At 48.1% G+C, this 13,067-nt stretch overlaps 1 protein-coding gene across 6 annotated transcripts in view; it reads left to right on the top strand.

Annotated features, from left to right (window-relative positions):
• The window catches only part of ETV6 (ETS variant transcription factor 6), a 241,102-nt gene that overhangs the window by 67,788 nt on the left and 160,247 nt on the right, over positions 1 to 13,067 (top strand). Inside the window, exon 1 of one of the 6 annotated variants that reach the window (XM_060166888.1) lies at positions 8,976 to 8,994. The exons of the other annotated variants lie outside the window; for them this stretch is intronic. The gene's annotated coding sequence lies outside the window, so the exon portion shown is untranslated. Of the gene's footprint in view, positions 1 to 8,975; positions 8,995 to 13,067 lie in introns of those variants that run through there. 6 annotated transcript variants of the gene reach the window in all.

Genomic DNA, 13,067 nt, shown 5'->3' with positions numbered 1-13,067 from the left:
AACCTGGGCATTGGGTTAGGAGCAGACACTGGGGAGTGGAAGACAGGGATTGAGACTGTGAACAGAGCCTCTTCCCCCTTTCGCCCTCCTGCCTTCACGCTGGACGGTTCAAGTCCTTCCCTCCCTGACGTGGGAAGCGGCCAGGCGGTGACACCGAGGGCATGGCTTCGGCTGCATGGGCATCTTGGCACACTTGCCGGCGCTGAGTCATCCAGGCAGTGAAGGCGTCTCTTCCGACGTCCTCTCCCACCGTGGCCTCGGGCCTCTGCTGTGTAGGAAATGCGTGCTCTGCCACCAACCTGAGCTATAAACGAGATCAGTGACTCTCTGGACAGATTGGGTAAAGGGGTAGAAGTGGATTTATTAGAGCTGATGGGAGGGGAGAGGTGGGTATCTGAAGATATCGTGAGGGGCTTCTGAGGACGCTGTTAGGGCATTCAGGTACGGGCTTCATCTTTTAAAGTCACAGAGAGCACTTAGCACACGCATCCCTCAAATGAGCATCTAGGGCACCGTCCCAGAGTTCTGTGTGGATGGAAAGCATCTTATCAGTGAGCCTGACTTGGTTGTTTTTTTTAATTGAGGTGTACTTGAGTTACAATGTTGTGTTAATTTCAGGGGTACAGCAAGGTGATTCAACTACATTATATATATATATATATATGTTTAATTTTTCAGATTCTTTTCCATTATAGGTTATTACAAGATATTGCATAGAGTTCCCTGTGCGGTACAGTAGGTGTTTGCGATTAACAGAGGCTGACTTACATAGTGGAAAGAGCATAGGTTTTGGGGGCGGGGGGAAGACAGCTCTGTGTTCAGATTTTAGCTCTGGGACTTACTGGAGCTTAAATTCTCTGGTTTTCCCTATAAAAATCAGGATAAAAATTTCTTGCCAAGTCGTTTTAGAATTAAGCGATAATGTTTCTAAGGTAGCCAGAAGAAGGTCTGGCGCCCTAGAATATAGTAGGTGCCTAATTCATGTTAGGTTTCTTTTTCTTATGAGCATGAAGATGCATGTATTCAGTTAGGGAAAGTTAGAAAGGTGGGAAAAGTCAGCTGTTGAAAATGGCATCTGTGGAGACGTGACCACTTCTCTGAGCTTTTCCAGCTGTCATCAAAATTGGCCATGACCTTGGCGTTTTTAACAGCTATAATTTAGAGCAAGAAGATATCACAGGCTACCTTTGTAGAAATTCTAGAATTTGAGAGTTATGCTTCTGTTTAGTTGTCGATGGGGCCACAGTATAACGTTAGGCTAGCCTGACCATGTCGGGGGTGGGGGGCGGGCATGGAAATTCAGAGCCTGTAGGTCATCCCTGTGTCTCATTTTAGCCAATAACAATTCTCCTCCCACCAAGTCTTCACCAGAACTGCTAACAAGGAGAAAAATCGACCAGCTTGAGTTTCCTCACCTTTCATTCTTCCCTGCTTATCCTCAGCAGAGGTGCTAATGAACAGTGAAATGGCCAAAGGCTGGGCTGCTCTCAGGGCCGAGAAGCACGCTAATCCACCCACTGGATGGTCGGTGTGAGTCACTGAATTAACTCTCAGAGAAAAGAACAGACAACTCCACCTGCAGTGCATTGTCAGAAGCTAAATTAACACGTTAGAGGCAAAGCTTTCAAGTTCCCTTTTTAATCCAGTGGTAGATATTTCGGGACACCACGCTGTGAAGGAGTTAAACCATCCTAAGGATATCCAGGGATTCTCACCCCCTCCTCGCCTCTCCTCTTTACATCACAGGATGGAATCAGAGAAACCAAATCGACTTCTCTGAAAATAAGGACCATTGAGATTGTTCTCCCAAGCCCCGAGCCCAGGGTACTCCCTAATCGGAGAGAAATGCACGACCCAAGTGTTTTGACCTTGGCCCTTTGCCAGGTGAGCCCAGTCCCAGTGAGGGAGAGGTGTTTTATTATCCGCCTTCAATTAACCACTGTACGGAGAAGCACTGTACCGTAATGAGTGGCGTGGTGCCCAAAGTTTGGTGTTCATCACGGTCACCGAGAGGCCTCTGAAAAACAGTCTGCTGGGCCCTTCCCCTAGAGTTTCTGGCTTACTGGGTCTGCTTGGGACCAAGAATTTGCAAATCTGAAAAGTTCCCAGGTTCCAGGGACCACACCTTGAGAACCATGGGTGTCGTGGATGAGAAGATGAACTCGGGAATCAGACACCTGGGTCTGACCCCCCCCCCATCAACTCTTACCTGACGGTTGTGTGACTGGGTAGTTGGAGCTGACATAATCGCTTTATCGACGTTTCCTCGTGTATAAAATGGGAATACTGTTATCTCATAGGCTGGAGCATTAAATGAATGAACACAAGGTAAGCCCTTACTTAGATTATAGCCTGCCGTATCTTATGTGTTCAATGCAGCCTAGCACGCACGACGCAGTTATAGGTCCCTGTAACAATGAATACAATGGCCAACATTTATTGAGCACTTACTGTATGCCAGAGACTAAGCACTGTACAAGGATGATCCCGTTTAATGTGCACAAGCCTCTCCTTTTCTCACTTCCTGCTTCCCACTTCCCTTCTTTCTATTATCCCTTCCCCTCCTACCTGCCTCCCATTCTCTCGTGCTCTCCATAATCAGTATTGTAACAACATTAGTAATATTCTCAAGAAAAAAAAATACACATTTGTTGTCATCAAGTGTGACCTCCAAGAGTCTGAATCTTTGAGGACCACCCCCTTCTTTGCCTTGGTGTCCCAGGGTGGTACCAGACACCCAGTAGGAGTTTGGTGAGCGTTTATTACATGAATCCTGTCATCCTTACAGATCCATCAGGGTTCCCTTCTGATCCTTCATCCTGTCCTGCTTCCCCTTGACCAACACATTGGTGAGTTTAGCCTCTGCCCTTTCTTCCCCCCAATGCAGGCCCCCTACGCCCAGGCAAGGTGGTATCACCAACCGTCTACAAAGCTCTCCTTTTACTTGGCTGCTACCTGGAGTGAAATGAAAATTTTTCAAGCAGGTCCTCCCTAGGATAAGGCAAGTTGTCCTTGAGAGCCTCCCGGAAGCCTGTGGGGACCCCTGGTTGGGGAAGGGGGAGCCCACACTCCCGAGGGCCCCTGGAGTGAGAGCTGGCCACCTGAAGCCACCCTGTGCTCCCTGACCCAGCGGAGCTGATGCTTCCCTACAGCAGCTTCCCGCGCCCTGCGCCCCGCTGCCGGTCAGCCACCGGTCAGCCTGACTCTTGGTCTTGTAGGGAAGTGGGTTGCCAGGTATCACCCAGTTACAGTTGGTTTAAACTTGCCATTACACTGGGACCGCTTCCAGATTGCAAGCAGGTCAGCCGCCCAGGTCTCCGGTCCCTCATGCAGCTTGGGTTTCCCTCAGATGGGTCCTGATGGGGGCTAGTTTTGCACAGTCGATGTGGCCAGGGCTTACGGCAGGGTTTAAGGTTTCCGCATACAGCCTTCCACGCAAGGCATGTTCACGGCTCTTCAGTATTTGGAGCCGATCATGTGGGTGGATCTGTGCCAGTCAGTGCTGGGGGAAGTTACCCCCGGGGGAGAGTCGGAAACTATGTGATGTTTCAGGGGTCCGTCTTCTCGTTGTTCCCCTTTGCTTGACCCATGACCGGGTGTTCCAGAAACATTGATCGAGAAGCTACTGTGTGCCGGGCCCTCTGGTACGTCCTAGTGGGGGGGGGTGGGGAGGATACAGAGACGGACAAGACCTGCCTTTCGGGATGCGTTTATTTCTGCTCTGTGTATCAGCAGAGGGTCGAGTTGGTACAAGAACAAAGAGTTGGCGGGGGGGGGACGGACCTGAGAAACGATAAGCCTTAGAGACGTAGGAAGAAAGTCTTAACTGTTTAGACAGTTCATTAAGGCATTTGTAGTAGCTGCGTAGCTAGACGTGGGACCTGTCTGGCTCTGTGGGCCATGCACGAGACCTTCACAGCCTTCCCACACTGCTTTTCACCAGGCACTTTGCGTTAGCATGAATCTGGGTAGGGGAGACCCTCCTTATTGTCTGACACCAAGGTTCCAGGTGGGGCTACTCCAGTGTCCACACAGGTGGGCCTTGCCCTCCTGCCCTTGGGTTCTCCAGCTGTCCATCTGGGAAGACTGGAGTCTTAGGGCCACGCATTTTTTCCATCATAAACTGGCTGCCGCCTGCTTCCTGCCCATTTCCCCATCAGGTTCACCTACTGTCAGGGCACATCTTTTCTCCAGGATCCATTTGCTGCCTGGAATGGGCAGAGAGTTTTTAAGACTTATATTTCTTTCCTTTTCTTTACTCAATACCTAGTCTGGTGCTAAATACTTAACGTCCCATGCTGTGAATATGGGTGGAATGGATTGGACAGAATTCCAAGTTTGAGTTGCAGGAAAATTCTTTGGTTTTGCATTGCACATTGCCTAACATGAGAGAAGGTACTGACAAGGACCTGGCAATCCTGAGAGCTTCTCTGGAGTGACATTTGCCTTAAGTGTTGATCTGTTTTGTAAGAGACCACGATGGGGTTTCCTTTTGACCTATTTCAGCAAGGTTACGTGTGTGAAAGGTCCATCTCAAAGGCAGTATATATTTTTTAAATTTCAGAATGGTGTTTGCAGGCTGAATTACAGCTTCCTCTTCTTTGTCCTGCAGGACTCACATATACACTCTCTCTTAGTGTCTGGTTTTCTGTGTTATGTTGAGTGTGTGTTATCTATCCGTATGAGTCGCTTCGGTGGCCTCAAGGGTGGGGGGAATCATGTCTTACCATTTCCGAGTACCAGTGTGGCTCCACAGTGCCTCTCCCTGGCACATAGTAGGTGCCCAGGAAATGGTTATGGGCTCGCCAAGTGTCCTCGAGAGAAATGCACTCAAGAAGCGATCACATGAGTGGATAACTTGGCTTCTGAGAGTTCTTAAGGGCATTCCAGGTGGCAAAGAGGTGTGTTAGAAGAAGGGGCATGAGGTACTGATGGGTCAGAGGGGAGATCAGCTGTATCCAGCGCTCATGGTAGTTTCCTCGGGAAGCATTACCAGCGGTTACGAGAAGTGGGGGAAGTGATCCACGTGTTCAGTACTCTGGGCCGCAGTTGTCAGGTTGGGCACCCACTGTGCACACAGCTCGGGCAGTGGGTAGGAAAGATGAAAACGACATGACTCTTCACAATCTAAGTGGGGAGATAATGTAGGAACACGAAGTAATTGAAAAGTACAAATCAGTTCAGGCTGGAGAGAGGAAGGCAAATGCCTCCTGTGTGCCAGACGTTGTGTAATTCTGAGGCGGAAGTCTTTGACACACACACACACACACACACACACACACACACACACACACACACACGACTTCATTTAATCTGCCCAGCCTTCCAAGATTGGCATCTTTATCTCCAGTTTACAGACGAGGAAACTGAGATTCAGGGGCCGGGTCCCTTGTGCCATGTGACACAGCTCACAAATGTCAGTGCCAAGATTTGAACTTGTTGTCGGGGAAGAGACAGACTCAGACGTGTGGAGGGTAAGCAGACCGTGCACGGGCAGGGGGAGAAGGACACCAAGCAGAGCCCTGAGGAGGTAGCCTGCCCTGGACAGTAAATAAACACCACTGGCATGACAAGCTGTTGAACGTGGAGTTTGCCTGACTCTTCCAACAGGGAGCCTGGTACGGAAGGAACCTCGTATGACACAAACGTGCCCGCATCCCGTACGCCCATCCCTTAGGGCCCTCTCCCCTTAGAGGCAGTGTAGCTGGGGGCTTCCTGTTCTATTTGTGGTGTCCGAGTTCCCTTCGATCATTTTACGTCTCTGTGTTCCTCATCGCCCTCATCCATGTCACGCATGAAGTCACTTGAAAGGAATAATAATTCTAGACTCAGAATAAATAAGAAATAAGAAGAGCTGAGAAAATACAGCCTCCAGCGTATAGTGGAGCTGGCTTTCCAGTTACGAGGCGTGATTACAAGTGTGGGGAATACGCCTGACTTACATCGTTCTAAAAAGTGAAGGAATCAGTGTCTTGAATGTCCTGTAGAGGCTGCATCACACACGTGGGGGAGAAGCCCAGGGCCTGGTGGTCCACAGCTGTGTGAGGCTGCTCTGACCAGGTGGCCCTCAGATACTCCACGGGAGCTGACCTTGGCAGGAGAAAGCGGCTCTATTTCCAGTTACGAGCCCCGGTGAGCTGTAATTCAGTAAATGGGGCTCGTGTAAAGGCTTCTGTTGCCCGTTGATTCCTCCCTACTGCTGGGTGTTCATTCAGGATGGATTGTACACTAGCAAGAACTGGTACGTCTCACAAGAGAACGGTCTACACCTTACACAATCGGATTCCTGTACTTTGTGGTGGTAAAGGAGATGGGGCTAGCATTGAGGCCACCTGGAGATGCCCCCAAGTTACGATTATGACACTGATTTTACTGTTGAATTGGACCATAGACATTTATAATGAAAGGAAATCATTTACACTTATTTATTGTTTATTAAACGTTTGGACCACTTTAAAAGGTTTTTGAAATGGAGCCTTTTTGCATAGCAACCAGTACCTGTACCGGACCTCTTCAAGTCCTCAGCCCTGCGCTCACCATTTGTTCCGTAGCTGTTATCGATGTTTATTTACAATTTAATATTCTACTCTTAGCATCGTTTAATACCAAAATAATTATACGTGCTATTCTTATGTAGGGCTTTATAGTTACAGAGCCCTTGGTGTGCGTTATCTCTGTTAATTTTTTGACTCTGACCTTCCGTGGAACTGACGGGCAGCAGTTTTAAGGTTCTGTTTCTAGACTGACTTCTGCTCAGGTGTGAGAAACCATAGCAATCAACTTGAACTACCTTTAGCCTTATCACTGCTTCCTGCTCAGGCAGGTTAAGGTCTGCTAAAGGAGCAGTTGCCAGATGGCCAGCCCTACCAGTTCGTGGCCTAGAAGGGGCAGCTGTCGGTTGAACTTTGCCCGTGTTCTCTGGGTTTTATCTGATCTCTGGCTGCACTCCTGTGGGTGGGAGCGTTAGGCTCAAAGACCTGTTCAGAGGCTTTGTGCCTTTAACCGCAGACCCTTTCTGCCATCTTGGAACAGATGGGGGCGGGATTGCAGAGTGGTAGGTTTGGGTTCATGCCTAATAAATGGACTCACCCAGCATCGAAGCTGGTTGCTCCGTGGCAACCTTTACTATGAACGAAAAGGAGGTTGACAGGAATAGCTCGTTTCCCATTCTTCTTTGGTGAGATTGCTTGCAGTTTGAGGATTCTCTCCTTAACCTTGAGGCAATCTCAATAGGACTGACTCATACCACGGGTTAGCTAGTGGTCTCTGACCTCTGGTTCCTACAGTCTTGACTTTGGTTAGATACCATCTTGATCTCTGGAAAGAACTGTGCCCTGGGCTACTGTTCTATTGATTCTCCTCTCCAGGAAATAACTGGTGTCTTTCAAGATTTTTCTTGTACCTTACAGGCCTGAAGTTGAAGGTCATCTCTTTTGTAGTGAAAAAATAACCATCTTCCCTGTGGTGTGCCGGATGTGAGGGTCCAGGCTGGAAGACTAGCTGTCCTAGGTTCTATCCCTAGGTGTTTGTTTGTTTTGCTGATTCACAAAGGCATTTAATTTCTCTCTCCTACCTTTTCTAGATCTGCAAAATAAAGAGGGGATTTCATGAACATATTATGTGCTGTGGGGCGGGGGGGATTTTTCTGTGCAAGTGAAACTGAGTATTGATGCAAGCACAGGACTTGCTGCCAGCTTCAAGGGGTGCATTTTACTCTCTCTGGAAAGAGACCAGCAGTAACGACAGAAACAGTACATTTGACTTAGACCTTACTTGACAACCCTTCCCTTACCATCCTGAAAAACATACTCCACCATTTAAGGGCTCAGCAGCAGGCTTTTGGCAAAGCCCGTGGCTTACGCATGCCTTTGTAGGCCTTTGGGATTGTGGTGAGAAAACCTTACCCCTCTCTTGCTTCCTGATACCTTGGCATTTGGGAGGTGTCTGGAAGGAAAAGTGGCAGAAAAGCAGCATAACCTGCTTGATGAGTCTTATATAAACAGAGGAAGTCCAATAAGGCTCCTGGTCTGGAATTGCTAAACTCAAAGAGGCCAACGTACTGTGTACAAAAGTACAAGTCACTAAGGCTCCCAGGAGGCCCACGTGCACGAAGGACCCAGGGTTCTAGGGACTGAAGGTCCATCGCAGCACAGGGGGAGAGCTGAGTTCAATGACCGTGGACTCTTTGGTGAGGTGGCATTATGACCGGGACGGGCCGTGTTGCTGGGTGGATGGATGTCTGACGGTGTTCGGGCTCTGCTTCCCATGACCCTTCACGTCAAGTCCTCTAGACTTCACCCTACGGGTGCAGATGCCGGTGTCGGCAGTTCCCTCTACTCAAGAACGTGGCGGGATTTGTGTGCTTGGCTCCATTTCCCCCTTTTGCTTTGGAGGGTATGGCAGTCAGAGCATTAGAGTGGAAGTGGACGGAGAGAAAGCCTCCCCCTAGGGTCCTCTGTGGCCCACCATTTGGCCTTCCCTAGAAAATTACTTTATATTCAAATCGCGCTTCTAGGAGATGAGAAGAGGTGGAAGAGTGCCTTTCTCAAATGTGAGTAGAGGGCAGCTTTAAGCTGTCCTTGTGAGTAGGGGAGACCATTGACATGCTCCCTGGTGTAACCCCTTCCTTGACTTAAGACCCTTTCATTCCAGGCTGAGTGCCTCCTGTGTATTTGGTGACCCAGAAAAGGAGAAAGTGAGGCTGCCTCTGGGGCACTGCTGCTCTCTGTGATTGGGAAGGACTGCCCCGGAGAAATGACTCAAATGTGAGGTTTTATGTTAGGGTGGCTTGCTTTCTCCATTGCAATAAGAAGAATCAGGATTAAGTCCAAAACCCACCTTTTGATCTTCGGGTGACTGTGAAAACTAAAATGAAAATGTATTCTCCTTATTCAGCGTTGTATTCTCAGCACCTGTCAGAGTGTTTAACGACAACAGAAACTTTTTTTATTGAAAATACAACTAGATGGCTGAATGCATGGGTGCTACTTAAGTGTAAGTATTTGTCTTTTCTAATCAGATGGTTTTCTACTTGCCCCAAATTATATGTACAAAGAATTTAGGATGCTTATGGAGAAAAAATGAGGGCTGTTCGTCTCTCCATAATATTTCTGTCTGACAGCAAGAGCTGGCTAAACTTTAGAAGTCTTTGGAGGTTTTGAAATTCCCCACTGTTATTCTTATGAGAAGAAAGAACGGTTTTGTTTTTTTTTCTTCTATCTTCTTGGCCAATAAGGAAAAGCAAATTTCAGAAAAACATGGGACGGAACAGGAAGTGTTCAGAGATTTAGTCATACTTGTTAGGTATGAAAAAGCCCCACTGCATTCTCATATTGTTTCTTTTATGGACTTAACACTTCCTACTTTGAGAATACCTTCCTCCCCCAGGGCTCAAGGCTCTTTACAGTCATTAATCTTCATTTCGCCTCTTTTTGTAAAAACTTGAAATGTTAACTACCGCTTAGCTGGTGTCATACCAGCTAAAACGTCCAGCTAAATGCATTTTATCTACATGGGTCCATTAGCTCGGTTGAGAATGTGGCCCTACTTAAGGCAATAGGGAGACCAATTTGTCCTGGTTTCTCTGGGACTTTCCTGGTTTTAGCCTTGAAATCCCACATCCCAGGAATCACCTCCACCCCAGGTCAACCAGGATGGTGCATCTTCCAAGAAAGCAACCATGAGGGTCACCCTGCGTGGCCTTGCAGTCCTGACCTTCAGCCTGGCCTGGTGCCTTAGAAATGACCTAGGAGGTACTGTGTGAGCAGTGCGGTGCACACCTTTAATGCCACTTGGTAGAATATTCAAAGCACACGGCCGTGGAATCAGGGAAAGTCACCATAAGTAGGGATATCTTTGTGCCTACAAGTTAAGAATTCTGGTTTCTTGGTTGTGGTTTGTTTTTTCCTCCTGTCTACCCTTTTTCTCTTTACAACAGAATATGGTGAAAAACGAAAACGAGAACTGATCACTACCTGATTTCTGAAACAAGAAGTGTGATTGCAGATACTTCTGTTGGTCTCAGATTTTCCATCTGAAAAATGAGGATGCTGGTCTCGATTTCTAGGGTCCCTTTCTGCTCAAGCTTGCTGTCAGGAAAGAAGCAGGAAGTAAGGAAGCCAGAGAGGCCAGAAAGAAAATGGACTCCATGTCCTTCACTAAGCTCTACTCACAAGCAGGACAGTTTCCTTTCAGTATAAATCTCCCCACCCCTTCTTTTCCTTCATCTGTCGTTTGAATGTGCCGCTTTTTCAGGAGTGGGCAGCTGCCCTGGTTCTCTGGCTGTACCTGACGCACAGACATCCCTTCCCCTTCCTGCCTCTGGGCAATCTAAAGCAACTCTTGTTCTCCCAACACCCCTCCACTGGGCCTAAATACATCATCCCAGATGTCAGAATATGCTCTTTTCTGTTTAAATTGCTCGACTCCAGGTTTGCAATCGCCTTGTGAACCACTAGAATTTTCAAAAACTTTCTAATCTATCTTTTTTACCATCTTATCTCCCCTGAGTCCATGGTACCACGTTTAATTTTGCCAAAGATCCTTACTCCTCATTTTGGGGGAGAAAATGTAGAATCATGGCTTTGGAATTTGACCTACCTTGATTCAGATTCTAGCCCCACTTTGTTGTGTGACATTGGAAAAACCAGGTTCTTGTAGCTCACTGAGACTTGGTGTCTTCCTTTATGAAACAGAAAGGTATCATATCTTATACATCTGACACATAGAAGGTGCTGAGTCTATTTGATGGACCATTTCATTTTCCCTTAGCCCTTCCTCCTGCACCACGCTCCCTGACACCTCACCCTGTTTCCATTCTTTCCCTTCTGTTTAATTTCAGAGGTTACAGAAAAGGTGTGTGTTACAGGTAGAGTGAGTGCACGCTGATTGAGTAAGTACCTCAGGCCCTCCTCCTGACGACTCATACTGGGCTACACCGCCCCTGAATGTTTATGCAACCAACTGGGAAAGAGGTGTCATTAGCAAGAACCAGTTACCTCCATGCGAGGAACGAAATGTGCTCATTATTAGAGCGACGCAGGCGCCTCCCACACCACCCGCCCTGTGCTCCGGGATACTGAAGAGTTGGTCCGCGAATCCAGGTGCAGCTGATGCTGAGAGGAGGCCGCCTGCCCCCTGATCCCCACGGCAGACGGCTCGGCTTGATGCTCCAGCTGTAGCCGTTCACGTGCTCCTCCAAAGCAGCAAAGGCGCGTTTTCTCTTTGGGCAGAGCGTGGGTAACAGTGTCACAGAAAGTACAGTGAGTTCTCTCTCCTCGAGTATCTACCCAATCCAGAGACAGGGATCGTCTGATCGTCCTAGGACGCGCAGACCTAGCAGTGGCCACTTCCGCATGTTGCGGCGTCTTTATTGGAACTGAGTCTTTTGATTTCCTTTTTCCCTATTTTTTCCTGCTTGAAAACAGATGGTTTGCAAAGGCACTTGATAGTGACTTAAGCTCTCTCATGGGCAGTAGGTTTACACGACCATTTGTGTCTTTCATCACACAGTCCTCTGTGTAATTATGTGATATCTTGAGCCTACCACAGATGGAGCCCCTAAGCCACCTCAAAAGTGACGGTCTTTGTATGTGTGCGTATCTGTATGTCCTAAAGAGTTACCACCATGCTGGCACGTGTTCTTGTCATTGATGCTTGTTAAGCTTTTTATGTGCTAGGCCCTGTGCTGAGTTCTAATGTGTTTTCTCCTTTACAACCTTTTGAGAGAGATAGAACCAGTGTTATCGTTATCCCATTTTATAGATGAAGAAACTGAGGTGTGGGGAGCTTAAGTCACTTGTCCAGAGTCAGTGCAGTAAGTACAGGAGCCAAGATTCAAAACAAGCCTGAGTATTCCAAGCTATAGCTCTTTACCACCACTGTGTAGGCTCAAAAATATTTTTAGAACTGAATGGAGAAATCTAAGGGAAGGGAAAGCACGGTCCCTAGATTTTAATGTCTTTTGTGATAACCATACGACATCTTTCGTCTCTTTCAAATGTCGTTGAAATGAAACTTGAAAGATTCCATTTTTCATCTTCTGCTTAGTAAGAATGAGCAGATGTCTTGGTCATTTGTGATGTGTGTCCCAAAGTTGGCCCCTTGTAGTGACACTGGTTTCTGCTTCCAAGCCGCCTCCTTCCTTCCAGCTCCTTGGGTACCAATGTTTATCTGCTGCCTAGTCCACCTGCCCCTCCGGGGGTGTTCGTAGGCCCACCTATGTTCACACGGCAACTTCTACTAAAAGAACCTCCACCCCAACATGGGCACAGATCGGGGGTCGTGGACCTCTGAGTGAATAAGCCTCAGGCTTCTTGATGCCCGTGTGAGCGAGGGCTGTATATTTATTTATTTATTTGGTTGCACCAGGTCTTAGTTGTAGTAGGTGGGCTCTTTAATTGTGGCAGGTGGGCTCCTTTGTTGCAGCTCTCGGGATCCTTAGTTGTGGCTCCTGGGCTCCTTAGTTATGGCTCTACAGCTCCTTAGTTGCGGCACGCAGACTCTTAGTTGCGGCATGCATGTGGGATCTGGTTCCCTGACCAGGGATCAAACCTGGGCCCCCTGCACTGGGAGTGTGGAGTCTTTTTTGTTTGTTTGTTTGTTTTTTTGTGGTACGTGGGCCTCTCACTGTTGTGGCCTCTCCCGTTGCGGAGCACAGCCTCCGGACGCGCAGGCTCAGCGGCCATGGCTCACGGGCCCAGCCGCTCCGCGGCATGTGGGATCTTCCCGGACCGGGGCACGAACCCGTGTCCCCTGCATCGGCAGGCGGACTCTTAACCACTGCGCCACCAGGGAAGCCCGGGAGTGTGGAGTCTTATCCAGTATGCCACCAGGGAAGTCCCTGGAGTACTTCTTAGGGAGATCAGAGTTGGTTGGTCACCTAACGTGATTTCTAGAATAGTATGGATGGGGTAAGGCTAAAATCACCTAACAAGATTTCCAGAATAGTATGGGTGGGGTAAGGCTAAAAAAGGGTAGACCCGTACCAGCACCCAGATATCCATGTACATGTGTCTCCTTCAGAGTTTCCAAAGTAGTCACTTAAAAGACAAAACATTTCCTTGAAT

This window comes from Lagenorhynchus albirostris, chromosome 11, assembly GCF_949774975.1.
Source record: "Lagenorhynchus albirostris chromosome 11, mLagAlb1.1, whole genome shotgun sequence".
Lineage (NCBI taxonomy): Eukaryota > Metazoa > Chordata > Mammalia > Artiodactyla > Delphinidae > Lagenorhynchus > Lagenorhynchus albirostris.
This window is presented reverse-complemented; position numbering and strand designations above follow the sequence as displayed.